The sequence below is a fragment of the Conger conger genome, chromosome 11 (assembly GCF_963514075.1).
Source record: "Conger conger chromosome 11, fConCon1.1, whole genome shotgun sequence".
Lineage (NCBI taxonomy): Eukaryota > Metazoa > Chordata > Actinopteri > Anguilliformes > Congridae > Conger > Conger conger.
Window position 1 is genome coordinate 14,309,656 of NC_083770.1, and position 14,759 is coordinate 14,324,414.

General features: G+C 46.0%; 1 protein-coding gene across 4 annotated transcripts in view; it reads right to left on the reverse strand.

Moving 5' to 3' along the window:
• apba1a (amyloid beta (A4) precursor protein-binding, family A, member 1a) overlaps positions 1 to 13,957 on the reverse strand; it is an 83,803-nt gene extending 69,846 nt beyond the window's left edge. Inside the window, exon 1 of one of the 4 annotated variants that reach the window (XM_061259861.1) lies at positions 13,752 to 13,957. The gene's annotated coding sequence lies outside the window, so the exon portion shown is untranslated. Of the gene's footprint in view, positions 1 to 12,182; positions 12,241 to 12,579; positions 12,693 to 13,751 lie in introns of those variants that run through there. The other 3 variants (XM_061259858.1, XM_061259859.1, XM_061259860.1) reach the window with 3 other exon arrangements.
• Between the last annotated feature and the right edge of the window lie 802 nt (positions 13,958 to 14,759).

Consider the following 14,759-nt stretch of genomic DNA (forward strand, 5'->3'; position numbering starts at 1 on the left):
CGCTCGACACCAGAGGTGCACAGTAAGGGCCGATCCACTTCTGGATTTAGTACAAACTTCTGCTCTTAATGATTTAATTGGCTAAATAATGTCTTGATTAGACATTTGTATATGCACCAGCAACAGCTGCAGACTGCAAGTGTATCCAAAAGATTTTGCTCTGCTCAAGTACAGCATAATTTCTGGAGCAGTCATATAAAATAAATTAAGGTAATTGGTTAGAACAAAAACCAGCTTGCAGACCGGCCCTCCAGGACTGGAGTTGTGCACCACTGCTCTTCACACACACATACACACACACACACACACACACACACACACACAAACACACAGACACAACAATAACAACAACAACAACAACAACCACCACCACAGCAGTCAAAGCACCTGAGGTCGAGCATAACAGACCACTGAGCTTCCAGCCCCTGATTGGGTCAGCTGGGGAGCCCCTCCCCTCTCACGGTCACCTGACCAGGCTCGTGTTAAACTGCTGAACTCTCTGCAGTGGACCGGCCTGTCAAATGCATTTCTGTGGAGCCAGTTTTATGACATCATTAGGCCCTGGAAATGAGGTTGGGAAATGTCAAAAGTGGCAGCCTCTCATAACCTTAAATCAGAGGACATTTCCCCCTCTACGTCTCCTCTCCTCTCCTCTCCTTCCCTCCCCTCCCCTCCTCTCTCTGTCTCTCTCTCACTGAACAAATATAGAATGGGAAAGTCTAGAGTGTGACCGAGCGGCCCTTAATGACTATCCGTCGGCTTGAAAAATGACGAGCTGAAGGGGAGGGAGGCGGATCTGAACTATTGGCAAGACAATCGGACAGTAGTGAGATTTTACAGAGTCCAGGCCATTACCTCATCCCTCCTAATTATCTCCGGGTTCAGCTCAACAGAAGCACCCTACCAATATCATATATATAAACACACAATTTCTACTTCATTTCAGCAGACGGGTTGTTGATTTTGTTGAATAATGGACACAACGGAACACGGTAAGTGTTTGGAATCCCACTGGGCAGATTTTAAAATTCAGCGTCAGGGTGACAGTAAAAAGCAATCTGTTCATTTACAAACGTTAGTGCAGATCACTGATGAGACGAGGCACATTCAAGAGCGAGTTCATTCCCCGGCAGCCAATCAGAACTCCTGTTACATCGTGCAGGTGGGTTGGCGGGCAGTGCCCTTGTAACATCTGAAATACGTTTCAAAGCAGCCTCGAAATCAATAAAGCAGCCAATGCAATACATCAGGAGGTGAATTCATTAGTTAGACTCACAGGACATTTTAGCCAAAAATTATGGCGATGGTCTCGCCGAACACTGGGTCTGGGACGCCTGTCATAACAGAATACGTTGCACAGATGGATGGCATTATTAATCGAAAGGGGCTGGGTCGGACCGAGAAGTCCAGTGAAATACGGCGTCCACTCTGCAGGCAAACACCGCAGATGACCTATGACCCCGGAGCTCTTAAGGTATGATTAAATCAGAAAAGTCGCCATGTGTGGCTGTGTGTCACTATGTGTTGTTGTGTTGTGGTGTGTCACTGTGTGTTGTTGAGTGTTGTTGTGTGCTGTGGTGTGTCACTGTGTGTCACTGTGTGTTGTTGTGTTGTGGTGTGTCACTGTGTGTTGTTGAGTGTTGTTGTGTGCTGTGGTGTGTCACTGTGTGTCACTGTGTGTTGTTGTGTGCTGTGGTGTGTCACTGTGTGTTGTTGTGTGTGGCTGTGTGTCACTGAGTGTTGCGGTGTGTCACTGTGTGTTGTTGTGTGTTGCGGTGTGTTGTGTGTTGTGGTGTGTCACTGTGTGTTGTTGTGTGTCACTGTGTGTTGTTGTGTGTCACTGTGTCGCTGTGTGTCACTGTGTGTTGCTGTGTGTTGTTGTGTGTTGCGGTGTGTCACTGTGTGTTGTTGTGTGTCACTGTGTGTTGTTGTGTGCTGTGGTGTGTCACTGTGTGTTGTGGTGTGTCACTGTGTGTTGTTGTGTGTCACTGTGTGTTGTTGTGTGTCACTGTGTCACTGTGTGTGGCTGTGTGTCACTGTGTGTTGCTGTGTGTTGCGGTGTGTCACTGTGTGTTGTTGTGTGTTCTGGTGCGTCACTGTATGTTGTTGTGTGTCACTGTGTGTTGCTGTGTGTTGTGGTGTGTCACTGTGTGTTGTTGAGTGTTGTGGTGTGTCACTGTGTGTTGTTGTCTGTCACTGTGTGTGGCTGTGTGTCACTGTGTGTCACTGTGTATCACTGTGTATCACTGTGTGTCAGTATGTGTCAGTATGTGTCACTGTGTGCATTAAAAGGCCCAGGACACTGGCCCATTGAAGGCTCGCTTCGTTAATGCAGTTTTCCCTCCTTCCGCAGACAGACCTGCAGTGCGGAGCACGGGAATCTCTGTCGCTCCAGGAAGCATCAGCAAACTGCACACAGAGCCTGAGCTCATGTAAATCAGAGTCTCTGAGAGCTACTGCGTCTATTCCCTGACAGGGAAGAATAAGAATCCACACCATTACCATTTCTCTAGTCCTGTCCCTGAGGTGGACTGGATCACGTTGCACCCCTCCAACATCCCCATCCCCTATACCCAGCCCATGAGCCCAAAATCACCAGACTGCACACCTGCCCCTCCCCCACCATTTAACCTCCCCCCCCAACCAGGGGACTGTGGATGGACAGCTCATTAAGCCTCTGGTGAGAAAAAGTGAACTTAATTTCAAACTTCATTATTTTTACAGTGGCAAAATATACTGTTTTGAAAAAAAATAAATTCCTAAGTCTTCACACTGAACTAATTACTGTCCAGGGACCTTTTTTTCTCTCCATTCCATCCCTTCACGTTTAGGGAGCCAGTGCGCATGCTCTGCTGCCAAAAAGCCCCAGAGCCAAAATGGCAGCCTCCCTGAACTGGCTTCATGCGCCATTGAATCCATGGAGGGTCATAGGGTCGCCTGTAGCGTAGTGGTTAAGGAACATGACTGGGACATGCAAGGACGGTGGTTCTAATCCCGGTCTAGCCACAATAAGATCCGCACAGCCGTTGGGCCCTTGACCTTAACCCTGCATTGCTCCAGGGGAGGATTGTCTCCAGCTTAGTCTAATCAACTGTACGTCGCTCTGGATAAGAGCATCTGCCAAATGCCAGTAATGTAATAATGTAAAATGGAGCCTGCAAGCCGAAGCTGTCTCCAGGTCTTATACATCTCCATGCCCCCAACCCAACTCAAGAGCAGCAGCAGCTAAAAATTTTAATGAGCCGCACTAAAAAAAACGTAAAGGTTCCTGCAGCTGTGAGGGGATCACTGAATTAATGGAGTGCCTCGTTAAACGGCGTTATGATTTTGAAAAGTATAAGGAAGTTCTACTCTAGTCTCCAATGCTAAGCTTCCTGGCGTGCGACCAAATTTCTCCTCTTTGCTGCGGATGACAATGTAGTAAATTATTAAAGCCAGATGCTTGAAGAGCCGTTCCCCATTTTAGCCAAGGTAGGGATGAAGAATAATTAGTAAGGGATTTGAAGGAGTCTCTACTGATTTTGTTGCCGGGCATATTGTGTGTAGACAGAATGAATTCTGTCCGACCTTGATCAACCCCTCATAACACTGTGGGAAGGCCGGCATAAACTCATCAAGGATCCAAAACATGTCTTTACTAAAATATTCAAAACGTTTCAGCATATTGCCAGAATCAGTGAAATGCTGTCATGGGCTGACAGCAGTCTTATATACCCACTCTAAAATGTCACCACAGGTGTTAATTACAGCCAATCAGAGCCAAGGAGGCTATTTGTGAGACGGCTAGTTAACTCATGACAGCCGATCCAAAACTTTACACACATTTTAAACAGGGATGGCTTCTCGCTTCAACCCTTTGGGTTAAAAACTGGCGAGTAGATGAAATGAACAGTGATGAAAGATCTGCTTTAGTTTCTGTTAAACCCATGAGTACAGAATGCAGCTCTACTCTCTACACAATATGTAGACTATATGTAGGTCACAAATTCTGAAATAAACATCACAGAATTTAGACCAGGGGTGCACAACTCAAGTCCTGGAGGGCCATACTGGTTTTTGTTCCAACCAACTGTCTTGTTTTTAATTTGCTGACAGCTCTATAAATTACCCAGGTTCAGGCCTGTACTTGAGCACAGTAAAGGATACACTTGCAGTCTGCAGCTGTAGCCAGTACTCATACACGTCAGATAAGATATGATTGAGTCAATTAAATAATTAAGACCAGAAGTTGGCATAAAATCCTGAAACAGATCAGCCCTTGTTGTGCACCCCTGATTTAGACTCATCAGAGTGATATTCTAGTGTGTGTGTGTGTGTTGGAGGGGGTGCAAGATTAGCGGTGCTGTCCCTTACCAGCTGCCAAACAGCACAGACAGCATGTGACACCCCATATTTTGGATGTTTTTATGGGTTTAATAAATTGCGGAGATGAAGGGAAACTTTTCTTTTTACATTCCATTACATTTACCAGACACTCAGTAAGAGGCATTACATCACCGTGCGTATACAGGAAACAACAGTGCTGATGCCAAGTCACAACTGATCAGGGTCACTGCTGATAGTAGCAGCCATAGATAATCTTACAGCATAACACTAGATGCAGCAGTAGGTGCCAGAGGGAAATAATCGTAGGATTAGGAAGTAAACAGGTTAGGGAGTATATTAGTATATTTAGCATAGGCACCAGTAAGCCCATGCAGAACACTCAGCATTAGAGTCGATTTAAATGGGTGCTTTTCAGTCTGAAAAAAGATGCGCAGCACTCGAGCTGTCCGCATTATTAAACTTCATATTAAATCTTTCACTAGCCCCAAAAACTGTCAGAGCAACTGCCAGACCTGTCAATTTAGCTGACGGCTGCTGATAAATAAATATTTTTCAGATGTCACCTGAGAACAGCAAAAAAAATAAAAAATAAACAAATAACACAAAAAAACACTCAAATTCATGCAATTTAGGAACTATGGGGAGAAGAACAATAACATCGGCTGCTGTGCTTTTCACCTGAAGATGATATTAATATTGGGCTTCCCAGGCGCGGCTGCACGTCGCCAAGGCGTGAATTAAAAAATGAGCAACTTATGCAAGCGTGAGAGAGGTGCGGCCAGCCAGTAAAGGAGAATATGACTATTAAAAAATGATCCCACCTCCAGCCAGCTGGCTTATCGACAGAAACACAATTAATCATTCCGGGCAATTAAGAGAGAGAGAGAGAGACGGAGAGACGGAGAGACAGAGAGATGGAGAGAGGGAGAGAGGGAGAGAGAGGAGAGGGAGAGAGAGAGAGGAGAGGGAGAGAGAGGGGAGGGAGAGAGAGAAAGGGAGGGGGAGAGAAAGGAGAGGGAGAGAAAGGAGAGGGAGAGAGAAAGGGAGAGAGAGAGCAGAGGGAGAGGAGAGAGAGAGAAAGGGTGGGAGAGAGAGAAGAGGGAGAGAGAGAAAGGGAGGGAGGAGGGAGAAGAGAGAGAGAAAGGGAGGGAGAGAGAGAAGAGGGAGAGAGAGAGAAAGGGAGGGAGGAGGGAGAGGGAGAGAGAGAAAGGGAGGGAGAGAGAGAGAAGAGGGAGAGAGAGAAAGGGAGGAGGGAGAGGAGAGGAGAATAATGAGACAGGGTGAGAGAGATAGGAGAGAGCACAAGAAGTGCGACACTGCAGAAATACCCGATGTGCTCCGTCAACACCGCACGGAAGGCTGGGGCAGAAATCACCCCGCGTCTCGAAAAAGATAAAAACGGCGCCTCGTTTTAAACATTTTATTTTTAACAGAAAGCCCTCAGATTTCAGCAGGGCAGGCAGTTGGCCAGGTGCGGCCCTCTCTGGCCAGTGTCGGCGGGAGGAGAAGCCTTTGCATCAAATAGCCGTTTTGGCAAGACTGCAATTGGTGCTGCATTACCAATCATTACAGCCCTAACGGGAGTATAACAAGGCCCCAGGGCATGACCAAGAACGGTCTCGTTTACATGATATGCACACACGGATATTAGGGGGTTGTAGTTCACAGAGTAATCAGATGGATTTATCAAACACAAATACCGTCGATCGGCTAATAATAATAATTTGTTCTTTCGCGGACGCTTTTATCCTAAGTGACTTACAGATGAGATGATTACACTAAGCAGGCGACAATCCCCCCTGGAACAATGCGAGGGGGCCTTGCTCAAGGGCCAAACAGCTTTGCGGAACTTATCGTGGCTACACCGGGGCTTGAACCACCAACCTTCCAGGTCCCAGTTATGTACCTTAGCCACTAGGCTACAGGGCTGCATATTTTCGAGAATATATTTTCCATCCATCCATTATCCTAACCCGCTTATCCTGAACAGGGTCGCAGGGGGGCTGGAGCCTATCCCAGCATACATTGGGCGAAAGGCAGGAATACAACCTGGGCAGGTCGCCAGTCCATCGCAGGGCACACACACCATTCACTCACACAAGCACACCTATGGGCAATTTAGACTCTCCAATCAGCCTAACCTGCATGTCTTTGGACTGTGGGAGGAAACCGGAGTTCCCGGAGGAAACCCACGCAGACACGGGGAGAACATGCAAACTCCACACAGAGAGGCCCCGGCCAACGGGGATTCGAACCCAGGACCTCCTTGCTGTAAGGTGTAGAATTAACCAAAAAAGTACCTGCTGAATATGCACGCTTTATATAAGTGAACTGTTCTGGCGACTGCCAACTGCATCAGCTGGCTAGAACGTTATGCGGTTCCGACAGGTGAGACCATGAAAGCATGAAAGAACCTCACACCATTACGGCGGCACTAGACCAACAAATGTGAGCTCCTGGACATCAATACACTCAGAAAAGCTTCAAGAATATAAGTTTGCACTCTCTCTAATGTTTCCCATCGTTTTCGTTCAGAGTGTACCCCGTCGATTCGGCGAGCGTGCGCTGCAGCTGCCAGAACAGGTTTAATGGCGAGTGCTCTTACAGGGAAAATTATCGAGTTTTAAAAAGCCTCGCCATTTCAAAAGAAATGTCATCTGGAATGACAAGCTCGCTGAAGCGAAAGGGCCAGGCTCATCCAGGGCCCGCCAACGAGGACCAGAGCAAAGCGTCAACACCCCAGGGCTGGAAACACCACGGCATGGGCCGGGGCAATAACCACGCGCGACGCGTGACAAACTGCCTGAGTCCGAGGCGGGATTCGAACCCAGGCCTCTCACTGGCCCAAATAGTTGTTGGACAAACGCGTTACCAGTCAGCCAAATGTGAAATCGCCTCTCGCCAAAGGCAACGACGTTCTTTTGAATTTGAGGGTTATGTCATCAGGGGGTGTTGTCGCGGTAACCTGCGACCAGCCTTCACTCGACTCCACTTCACTGTGCTGTGCGAACCAGCGAACCAGCCGAGCTAACCTGGCTACACTTGCAGAGAAACAAAGGAAATAAACATTTACGCTGAAAAAACTTTAATCAAAACTCAGTAAGCGTGATGTTCTGCAGCGAGACGGAAAGCGGTCGGGCGAGCGTCGGGGCGGGGGATTGAAGCCGCTGGCGTCACACGCCCCCACGCACGGCTCGACCTGCAGCCCAGGGTCGGCGGGAGAGGGGAGATTTGTTTTCTCCTGACAGAAAGGCCTCTCACGCACCGCCTGCTGATGGCCAGGCCGATCGATCCCCCTCTCTGCCCCCTCTACCTCCTGCATGCCAACAGCGCCGGCCAGGAAACGGCATGTGTTTATTAAAGCATTTCAAAGTCCGTGTGCAGACTAGGCTCAGCAGAAAAGCAGCTCAGGGTGAAGTCAACTCCCGATAGAGTTGATTTAACTCCGATACGGCACATTTTGTCCCTGCAGGGTAAGGGGTTTCAGAGCTGACTAGCGCAGGATTTGGTGTTAACCTCCTGTGTTCATGAATGAAAAGAGAGGGAGATGCAGGGAGGGGTTACAGTGACAGCATCCCAGTTTGTGTGAATGCATTTAACCCTTTAATGTGCATTACCACAAGTATGTGATTTGAACATTCTAATGCTGGTGCAACAATCACTACACTGGTAATTAAAAGAAATGTTCTCGAACAGAGGCATATAATGTTTTTTAAACACTTTGTATATAACCTGCTCTTCGAAGAGTTAAAAGTCTAAGCTCACAAATACATGATTAGAATGTCATTATAATTATAATGCTGATGTAACAATCACTACTGACAGAAATAGAGTTCTAGATCACCGAAAGCATGGCAAAAACCGTACTCTTCAAAGGGTTAAAGGAGAAGGCCAAGTGCACTCAGTACAAAACAGTTTGACTAATCACTATAATATAAGAGACAAAACAGTGATATGAACAGGAAGCGGGCTGGAAACAGTTGGCAGGCAGAGCCAATCACATGCTTTAGTTTGTTCCCTCTCATTTCAGAGGAGATTTGTATTTTCTCCTGAAATGCTGTTTCTCAACTTCCTCAAACAGCTACTGCTGCACCATACCAGCATGCATACACATCTGCATTCACACACGCACGCACACGCAAATGTTCAACTAATCACATATACAGATAAATAGATACCCAAAAACAGAGATGCATGTACACACACATCATGAATGGGTGAAAAGGCACAAAGCCAACCCAAAAACCCCACCCAAGCTCCTGAGGTGAGCCATGCTAACCGGCTTGTAGTTCTGGGGGTTGTAGTTCACAGACTAATCAGATAGATTTTTTCAAACACAAATACCGCTGATTGGCGAATAACAATAATTTCTTATTCAGCTGATTCTTTTCTCCAAATTGACTTACAGATGATTAAACAGGGGCCAATCCCCCGCTGGAGCAGTGCAGGGTTAAGTGCCTTGCTCAAGGACCCAACGGCTGTGCGGATCTTATCGTGGCTGCACTGGGACTTGAACCACCGACCTTCTAGGTCCCATTCATGTACCAGAGCCACTAGGCTACAGGCTGCCTTTAGTTTTTCTTTAAGAAACCCTAGGCTGGGGAATGGGGGGGTAGCAGTATTAATGTTGTAATACTGCTCTGTCAAACTGTCACCTTAACCCCCCCCCCCCCGTTAGGGCTTGAGGCTCATCGTACAGGCCAAAAAAAAGAGGTGACACTTCCACTGATCGTGTGACATCAGAGCTGTGAAAAAGGCACATGGAAGAACAGGCACAGAGAACAGCACTAGCAAATAAAACCGCAGCAACTCAAAACACACACTCATATATGAGAGTGCAAGTTATTCACACATACGTACAGGATATGCACCAGACAAATGTGGACCAATCAGAGTTCGGAACGCCCTGTTCAAAAACCGTCCCAGGGAGGGTGGTGGCTGGGCGATGGGGGTGGGGGTTGGGGGTTCAAATCCAGGCTGGGCTGACGCAGGCCAAGATCCAGAAGCAGGAATTTCGATGTCCAATGCTGGGATTCCTCTATAGTTCAGCAGCAGACGCAGTGCCCTCCCATCTCCCAAAAATTCCTCCCATCTCCCACGTTCCCCCGCCAGTTTCCCCTAGCAAACAGCCCGGTATGGATACAGCTCTCCTGTGTGGAATACCGTGCTTTCACCAGCCTTGGTTTTCACCGCCCACCCCCCCCCCCCCCCCCCCCCATGACAATGATAAATTTACACAAGCCAGCTTCAGATCTGATATTCTCATATTCTATCGCTCTTCAGCTCTACAGCCTCTGCCAAAGGCATTTTCTGTGCAGCTGGGAAAAGCTTGGACAGCCCTCATTATGGGATAGGAACGCCGTGCTGTAAGTTTATACAGTTGCTGGCTCGCTGCTTTGTAGAACAACAGCCCTTGAGTCATTAATAAAGCTTTTTTATCTCTCGGAAAGAAAAGCAGACAAACGCTCAGCCGCCCTTTGTATTGATGACGCACTGGGTTGTCTGGGTCCGTCTTTCCATGTGCACTGCACAAGAGAGGAATTGGAAAGTCAAAAACTCACATTCTTCTTGGTCAAATAATCAGTGGGTGGTATAAAAGAATAAACGATTATTGGTACAGAGTATTGACACCAGGAGCGTTTTCTCTTCAAACCTGCTGGCTGAGTACTCTGCCACAAAATAACTAATCAATGAGATGAAAAAAACAGTGTACAATTGATTATTGGGATGTGTACCCATGTGATTAATCTAAGTCAAAATATCACTATGGTATAATAGGTTTTACATGTGCAGGGAGGAATGACCGGGTGCGCGCATTCCACACTCAATGTAGTTCTAAGGAACATCGAATGGCAACATTGGTTCCGTTCTGTTTATTTTTTTACTATTTTTTAGAATACGTGTTTATTTCAATGACTTCAACTGCCTGCCAAAAAAGGTTGATGCCACAAAACTTGATTGCTGTCATGCTGTCAGCATGCTGTCATGAACAAATAATCAATATTTGATTATTCAGCGATGCACCATCAGGAACACCACACAAGAGATGTCCTATCAGGAACACCACACAAGAGATGCCCTATCGGGAACACCACACAAGAGATGCCCTATCGGGAAGACCACACAAGAGATGCCGTATCAGGAACACCACACAAGAGATGCCCTATCAGGAAGACCACACAAGAGATGCCCTATCAGGAAGACCACACAAGAGATGCCCTATCAGGAAGACCACACAAGAGATGCCCTATCAGGAAGACCACACAAGAGATGCCCTATCAGGAAGACCACACAAGAGATGCCCTATCAGGAAGACCACACAAGAGATGCCCCATCAGGAAGACCACACAAGAGATGCCCTATCAGGAAGACCACACAAGAGATGTCCTATGAGGAACACCACACAAGAGATGCCCTATCAGGAACACCACACAAGAGATGCCCTATCAGGAAGACCACACAAGAGATGCCCTATCAGGAACACCACACACACACGATGCCCTATCAAAAATATCAGGAAAATAAGAGATGATATTCGTGATCAGGAACAACATGCAAGAGATGAGTCATGAGGAACAAGCTTTAGTCAAACACCCTGAAGAAGACGCCGTGTGTCGACACGTTGATTTTTTTCTATAAATTACTTTGAGTATTATAGAGTGTGCGACTATTTTCTTTTTATGATTGCTCCCCGTTAGTCAGAACACCAAATTCACACTACACTGCAAAAGCACTTCAGTGAAGAATAATAAAATCATAAAAAATAACTGAATCTTACATACCATGTCATTACTATTACAATACATTATTGTGTGTCTGCGCGCGTGCATGTGTGAGTGTGTATCTGGAATAGAAGTGCAGTCAATTCCAATGCTAGAATAAAAAACTATTGAATAATGAAGCCAAAGGGACATTATAATTTCATATCTTATTGTAAAGCAGTCTTCTAATTAAACATCTTCATGAAATGTCTGTTCCTCTCTGAAGACACCAACACGCCAACTGTTATTAAATAGGCTAGCTAAAACTGGGCAGCGTTACTCGTTTATTCGTTCAGTTTTTACGAGATATGACCGTGCTATTCCATTAAAGAAAGACTCACCCACCTATCTTACATACAATTCACCGTCACAGAACTGTCGCCAGGGACGGATCAGCGTGGTGACAATGTCAGTTAGCCAGCTTATCCAGGATTTGAACAGGTAGCACTGCAGGCAAAACGGCCTGTGCGTGGCTCAGACTGAAAACATTTCCCGGGGCCTGAACGCCGGCTTAGCGATCCCAAGTGATAAACTGTCACCATGACAACACCAACCCATTTCAAATGCAGCCATTAGTTAGGCTATGTCCCAATCGCGTATAATCCCTTCGGGTCCCACTTTAGGTACCCCTTAAGGACTCCCATGCCACACACACACACACACACACACACACACACACACACACACACACACAGTTAGTCCGCTAGGTGATACGTTTGTTCATATAAAAGACGTACATTTTCCTGTCGACCCGCAGCATAATGGTAAATCACTGAACAGGTAAATCTGAACAGGTAAAGCACATATTGCACAAGTAACAACATGACAAAAACAATAATGCCATTTCGGTAAGAACATCCGCTGTATTCTGACACAATGACATTGCTATAACCCATTTCTGTATTATTATCCGAAAGCCTTGACTCATTGTGTCAAAATATTCCATAAATTATCAGTACCGTCTCAATAATCGGCGAAAACTGCACATACAGGGGGCATGGACACGGCCACCTCCCATTATCGACTGTGATGCTGATAAAATAACCATCCTGCATCAATTTGCATAAAGTAAATCACACCGCAAGCATGTTTTACCTTCTTGTAGACCCCACCACCTGTTCAGTGCGGTTTCCAAGAGCTTACTGTACTGCGCCAAACCCAGACAGAGTAAACAAATATATCACCAGCGCGCCGCGACCAGAACTGCCGTGCTAATTCGATAAAGGCTTCACTGTGCTCATTCTCTGATCATAGGTACGCGCACGTTTGTGGACCAAAACCTGCGCTCTTGTGGGTATAAGCAATACAAAACACCCAATACCGACACCGCTTCTGCCTACCTGGTACACGTTCACGTCTTTTATCTGGGCGTGGGGAAGTGCAGCGTTGCAGAGGGAGAAACCCCCAGACTGAACTGACATAACAAACCCAAATTCTCACGGAAAAGATCTGCGTTGCTGATAACAAATTAGATGTATCATCACGGATTTACCTGACACGTCCCGATCCAGGCTTTTCACATCTGTGACCAAGTGTAATTAAGTGTCATTTTCGTTGACTTGCACACCTTCGGGCGCACCACAGGCTTATGTTGGGACAAGTATGTGGCTGGAAAATTGGTCAGAGATGCTTACAGCGTAGATGCTTACAGCGCAAGCGTAGCCTACGCTGTGGACGCCATTCAACGGCGTATATGTAGCCTACTGTAGTGCACTATTTGGCAAAAACACAGGACCCGGTCCCCGTGGATCGCAGAGGCAGCTGCAGCAACGACAGCCACCTCCCCTTTCCCTCCCCAAACAAACGCATCGCAATGAATGGTCACTTGTTACAGAGACAAGCTGCACATTTTTACACCACTCCAACCCCAAAAGAAAATCGCCTGATAGGTTTCCTGCTGCTTATCGCATCCCGTGTTGCTAATTAATTTCGCTTCCCCACACACTCGCTTAGCATACCAAGTTCCCCAGCCCGTGTTTCGGTTTTGCCAGAACTAAATTGACACTAGCCGACCACACTTCTACACAATTAAAAACATTAAACAGGCTATTCACATCACAATCGGATTAAAACAACAAGAAACTAACGTCTTCCAGCTCCACACAAAATAAGCCATCTCGTTCATTGTAATCATAAACCCGTATCTATGTAGTGTGGAGAGTAACTCCGCCCTATCTGAACTCCGTGGATAGGCTCGCTGATACATCCTGTACGTAAATAAATTGTTCCAACCTGAACAACCTGCACTGCGATACTTTCATACAACAGAGGATTCATACCACTTTCTCATCTTTAGTGCATAATTATTATATGTGATGCATGTGGAGAAAAAAGGTGGGCGTAAGCGAATTTTCCCCTTTTCCATTTAGACCACCCGGACGCAGTCCTTTGTTTTCGTGCATGGTTTTATACTTCGGGTCATCTGGCTCGTTCATGCTTACAAAATAAACTATAAGCAATACGGCGACAAGCCGTGGGCCACAGGAAGAGGTTGCATCCTAGGATTTTTCCCAATATTTGGAAAAACGCTGCACAAGCCAGTAGCTACAGACGAAACTGATTTTCATCCGCAAGCAAGAGATCACAGCACTGCACTGTCAGTTAAACAATGCGATGGTCTGTCGTCTCTGTAGGCTATTCGTTTCAAACCAAATATTTTCTTACCTTTGTCATCAGCCCGTGATTCTAGAAACAACCCTTAAGTCCCGTTCACCCAGAGCGACTCCACCATCTTCCCTGATTCTCCGGCAGCTGTCGGTCTGTGGAGCACCCGGCCCCTCCCTCCCCACCGTGACATCAGAACGGATTACAAACAATGCGAAAAGCATCCCCAAAAGCAGTGAGAATTCTGTCCAATAACAACAATGCCATTTACACAACAAGTTCTAAAATCAAATCTGTCTTTAAAAAAAGAAAATGAATCAAAATGACTTTTGCTGCGTCTTTCCACTTATAAAAACAGAAACAACTGCACTCAAGGCTCACTGTCACGCTGCCTACTCAGACGTCCAAAAAAGAGGAACTGTTCTGGGGAAATTATCTGGACTCGGCTCATCATTTTTACTCTGCTGATAAAGCCAAATCAAACACCAAGTCTTGCGCAAAGATGAATGCAAGGGAAGAACCGGACTAACGCATTTAGCACGAGGCCTAACATTTATGTGAAAATTTAAAACAGCAAATAGTCTCGTAGGGTTTGTCCGCAGAATTTTGGGATTGCAATAAGATTAAAATAGGACGTGTTGTAAAATAATGTAGGACCCCTAAGCGTAATTTTCTTAATTGATTCTTAATAGTTTCGACTCGTATTTTTATCAATACCAATATTGCATGTTCGTTTTATGACGAAATCGTGAAAGCATATTTGTATGATTTAATTGAAATTCAAACAAATGAAGAGGGTGGCAGTGAAAAATAATAATAAAAAAACATAAAGCGATTCATCTACAATTTCTGTAATGGGACCAATTTACCTGAGAAATGTGCCCGGGTTAAAAAGGCTCAACAGATAGGGGAACCATGGGGACCTCTACTGAATACTAACGGAATGGCATTTCCGTTATTAACGCCACCGCTTTACTCATATCCTTTCATCTTCATATGCATACATAACTACAGATGACGCACTTTTTTAATTTGAGGTTTCCGGGTGGTTCCACGACGTTCAAAGTG